The sequence below is a fragment of the Lathyrus oleraceus genome, chromosome 5, assembly GCF_024323335.1.
Source record: "Lathyrus oleraceus cultivar Zhongwan6 chromosome 5, CAAS_Psat_ZW6_1.0, whole genome shotgun sequence".
Taxonomy (NCBI): domain Eukaryota; kingdom Viridiplantae; phylum Streptophyta; class Magnoliopsida; order Fabales; family Fabaceae; genus Lathyrus; species Lathyrus oleraceus.
Window position 1 is genome coordinate 381013121 of NC_066583.1, and position 6000 is coordinate 381019120.

Below are 6000 nucleotides of genomic sequence, written 5' to 3' on the forward strand. Positions count from 1 at the left end.
GAGATTTTGGACATAAGAAATAAAAATATATTTATTTAGTAATTGATGAAATTTTCCAATCTGTTACTAATTTGAGGTATAAAAGCGCAAATATTAACCTTCATAATAAATGATTATTTAACCAAAATACATAAATCATGTAAAAGAAATACCAGAACCTCATTTGTTTTAAAATATAGTAATGAATACTACCAAATGTTGAAATTAATTGCAATTGATATAGTAAGGTTTAATGCAACAAAAGATATTGAAACAAAAGGTTCACAATTTTAGTTAAAATTGTGAGAAATAAGTCCAGCAACAAAAATGATTTAACTTCGTACAATTCTTTGGTCCTTAAAAAACTGGGTTTATACAAAACCTGTCCGCAACCTTTTAGGAAGTGATGATTCAAAACCTGCCCGCAACCTTAAAAAACTACAATAATAACTAATTTGATTTCAGGATATTGATTTCATTTTTGAATGATAAGATTGCAACAACAATAAAATAATAGTAATATTTTTTAGTAGTATAAATAGGTAATTTATTTTATCACATTTTTCACTCACATTTATCTAAATTTGACCAATTTATTTTATTTAATTTTAATTTTTTTGTGTACACATTTCATTTGAAAATGAACCTCAATCAACATAACACATGCTCCAATTTTATGCAAAATGATGGAAGTCCTCTTTGTATCTCAAATCAACAAAACACTCCATATTTTGGAAATCCACCTCTTATTCCAAATCCACACCATAATTCAAGATTTCAAAATTCTCTTTTTATCCCAAATCCATAAAATAATTCACCCATTGGAAATTACCCATATCATACATCACCTTACCCAATGAAAAACTCTCTTTTAATGTATTTTGATATATTTGAATCAATTTTTTAATTATATTTTATATAATATATAGTGGGATTTAGTGGGGCCCATTTTCTTAGCCCACTTTAATTATTTACAATCATTTTCTTGTACAACTAAATGTATAAAGAATTGATATTCTTATTGATTTATTACAAATCATGCATAACATTAATTATCTTACGGCTGAATTATTTTAATACTCCACTGACCTAGCCAATAGAAAGGAGGCAGTGGGCATAATTATTCATTTCAACCCCCAACTATATTTTGGCAAATAAATAATTTAAATATGTTGAGTTATAATACTATTATGATGACGTGAGATTGGTAAAAAGTATAGTTGCATGCTTAACTTAATCATTTCAAACAAACAATGTAGATTTTCCATTACCAATCAAAAGACAATTCACTGTATATGATAATTATACCTTATTTTTTTTTTATAAATCCTTAATTCAGTTGAATGCAAGATTCAAACATTGCTCCAACATTTCTGAACTACCTGCAATTTTAACATATGTATTAGACTTTGAAAAAAATTGTAAAAAAATGTGTTTCTATGTGTTTTCTATAATTAGTTTTGAAGGATTTCATAATAATTTTTTATGTAATTGTTTTTTTAATTTCTAACACCATTAGGCATGCTGAAACCAAACATGACATGCAATAATCTATTTATAATTTAGTCGTATACACATATTTCATAAGATGACAACGTATTTTGTTATCAATCTAAAATACTTATTAACATTTGAAGATATGATACTCATATAAATTTTGTAGTTGAAAGAACACACAAAACACAATGTTCAACATAACAACATAGGATTTTGAATAATTTCACACACATGAATTAAATATTCATTATCATCCTTTAAACCATACATTAAAAATAAATGTCAATTGTAATCCCACAAAATAAACACTTCAAAAAAGTAAGAACACATCCTACAACTAAAACATATCATGTTCTTAACAACTTCATACTTAAACTCATTCTGGTGCTAAAAAGTTCATAAAATATATTTCAATATCAAATTTTCGAAAATTCTAATTAAGAAGATGATTCTATCTTTAATTTCTTGGATGGTTTGGTGCCTGATAATTGCGTAGCGCCAGACGCTTCAAAATCAACTTCTTCACCCTTGTCAGCAATTACAACATCCTTAGCCGGAGTCATTAGAATGATTGATTCTGGATCATTTTCACCAGATGCAGTTAATGTTTGCTTGCAATATAAAAAATTAATTGTCAGATATAAAATGAATTATAATAATACAATATTTATCATAGAAAATTATTATGTTAACAAATGAAGATACTTACTGCGGAAGTTTCCAAATTTTCTTTGTTAGGGACCAACTTTGCATATTCAGTTTTAGACTGATTCTGCACATTGAAACATCGAATATTTATTATACTTGTTAAATGTTTAAATAATACATGAATTAAGTGAATATTATACGTCTTCTACTATGTAGTCATTTTCAATCTCTTTAACAAAAGCTTCATCATCACAAAGCTTCCAAACAGACGCTTGGGAAAACGTTGGCTGCACCTTAACTCTAAAAGTCATTTTCTTATTCAACAGCATTTCAAGCTCATCAGAATAAACCATTGGATCATCTTCTCCATTCTAATGGAAAAATAAAATATCAACCATGAGTGATAATCTGAACTTTACAACTCGATAAACTATTAACATTTTAACTTATGTATAACAATGTACCTCCATCATAGAGTTATGCATAAATTGAGCAGTCATTCCAAGTATAGCAGCACATTCGGAATCCCAGAATACAAATCGATATTTTGATTCACCATTGCTAACATATATCTCAATCTTGTACCTATAGTATTTTAAACGAAGAAAATAATATGATTAATAACAAATCCATTACCAAATTTATTTGCAATTCATCTAGATTATATGTACCTTGGTATAGGCTGTTCGACTTTTTGCCCACATGAACATTCATAAGCTTTTTCAGGATTAGGTGCCTTCGAAGAACACCTTGTGCAGCCATAATAAAACCATCCATACTTTGAGACAGCAAATTTCAATGTGGTTGCTACAGTAACACATAAAGTTTCTTAAAAGCAAATAAAAAATGATATTAATTTCAAAAAGCAAACAATATAATTGTAATAGTAAAGATAAATTCGGCTCTATAGTATTCAACTTACATGTTTGATTTTGCAGAACTGACTTAAGGACATACATTTCGCATTATGAACAAACCTTTCTACTGGCGAATACTGAGAACCACCAGACCAATTAGAAAGAGATTTTGCAGATTGAGTAGGCTTCTCCTTCTGTTCATTAGTAGGCAACCTATAGAAATAAGATTGTTTTTGAAATTAAAAATTATGTATAATAATCTGAATATAAATAAATAAATAAAATTCATACTTAGACATAAAATCTTGAATTTCAGGGATGTCTTCATTTATCAACAATTTGGAACCACTCCATGCATTTGACACTGTAAATTGTATAATTAATATAAAAATTATTGAACGTATAATGAAAAATACAAATCAGCTATGTATTTATAAAGTCTGATAGTGTAATACCTTGGCCATCTTTTACCATTGCATGAGTGAGCAGAATTACAATAGCTCCATTGTTTTTAGGATCATTGTAGTAAGCCAAAAAATTTGATCCATAGATTTCCCATGAATTGCAATTTATGCAATTACCCCTATTTTGCAATATAAATAAACAATATTATATGATGGGATTCAGTGATGCAAAATATATAAATTTATCAAACACATAAGTTATGAAAACAATGCGCATTACTTCAAATCTTTCAGCACAACAGAAACAACAACTTTCTTCCCCGGAGTGTTGGATTGGATATGGTTTATCTCACTAACAGCACCAATAATATCTACATTAAAGTAAGGTTCATTATTGAATGTATTTGCAAATATATAAGTTATATAAGTTATAATAGAATTTAAATTACCTTCAAGTCTATCGGTTTTGCATTTGCCTTGAAGTATCTCACCAAAATCTTTAAAGAAATATCCTTTAGGTGGAATATTTTGAAGTTCGATTGCCTTCATTGTGGTACCACCAAGAAACACAAGTTTTTTGAATGATCACATACCTTCCACTGAAAATCATTGTTATAGACACTGCCATTGTTTATAATGCAGGTCATATTCTCCTTAATGACCTCTTTCCATTTCAGTAAATGGTCATGACGAATAAGGACCTGAATCCGATCACCCTAACAAAATGAAAATAATCTTCTTTTTATATGTTATACAAAAAAGCATTTTGTTGTAATTACTAACTATCATACAAAAATCTATACTTAAAAAAAGAAAAGCAATTTACCAAGGAATCCATAACAATCATCTCCAAATGTTCAATACCCTTATTATTCACAACACTCCAAACATCCATTATTCAAACAGCAAGACGCCAAGTTTCTTTTGAGTCATTGATGTCTTTCACAGAATCAACCTTTCTACTCATTTTCACTGAAAAAAAATTCAAAAATTAATGTAACTGCAAATTTAGATGACTATAAAATTACAAACCTAATAACCTGGAGAAAAAAAAGAGTATATAAATTTGATAGAGGTGTGTGGCAAAATGCTGAAAAGGATCCAACCTTTGATGTTACACATATATAACATCGTTTTGATTGTATAATTATATGTTATTAAATTATAACTTTAAATTAAAAATAACTATTTAATATAGTTGATTAATATTAATTGAGTAATTTAATATTATTGTTAATTTACCTACCAATTAATTATTATTATTGTTATTATTATTATTGATATTTACCCGCCATATATGATAAGAATATTTTTAAAATTTAAATAGTATATTTATTATTTGATTTGATTTGATTTAATTGAGATCCAAATTCTATAAATTAAAATCGGTTACTTATTATGAACAATAATATAGGGTCATTCCAATGTCAATCTATTATTAATTGAATTTTACATAGATGTAATTTTGCAATAACACGCTGGCATATTGAATCTTATACCGCTGTTATCTTTGCACTAACATATTTTATCCTTTCAACAGAATAATTATAGTAAATACGCACATTCTGTATACCGAATTATAATAAAAATGTATTAAAATCAAAAACAATAAAACTGTTTACAGTAAATAAAAATATAGTCTAATTTCTTCATGATCATAAATATTTAAAGAAAAATTCATTGAAATAAAAAATCAATAATAAATCAAAAGTTGAAATAAATGTTAATGACACAACATATATTTAAAATTTTATTTGATATATTTTTATATAATAAATAAATTAGTAATAAGTAAATGAATAATCAAATAGAATAGAATTTTAAGATGTTATTCTATATTTTTATTTACTGTAAACAGTTTTATTGCTTTTGATTTTAATACATTTTTATTATAATTCGGTATACAGAATGTACGTATTTACTATAATTATTCTGTTGAAAGGATAAAATATGTTAGTGCAAAGATAACAGCGGTATAAGATTCAATATGCCAGCGTGTTATTGCAAAATTACATCTATGTAAAATTCAATTAATAATAGATTGACATTAGAATGACCCTATATTATTGTTCATAATAAGTAACCGATTTTAATTTATAAAGTTTGGATCTCAATTAAATCAAATCAAATCAAATAATAAATATACTATTTAAATTTTAAAAATATTCTTATCATATATGACGGGTAAATATCAATAATAATAATAATAACAATAATAATAATTAATTGGTAGGTAAATTAACAATAATATTAAATTACTCAATTAATATTAATCAACTATATTAAATAGTTATTTTTAATTTTAAAGTTATAATTTAATAACATATAATTATACAATTAAATATTCATTTTGTCATTTAAAGAAAATCAAGTAACGATAATATTTGGCAAAAAAACTACAATAATAATTAATTTGATTTCAGAATATTGATTTCATTTTGAAATGATAAGATTGCAACAACAATAAAATAACGGTAATATTTTTTAGTAGTATAAATAGAGTTTAGTATAAAATTACTTATAGGAACATGAAAGTAGCTGTATTATGGATTGTAATTAGGGTAATTAAGTAATTATGGTGGTAATTAACTTTTATATATTAAAAGTAGATTTTT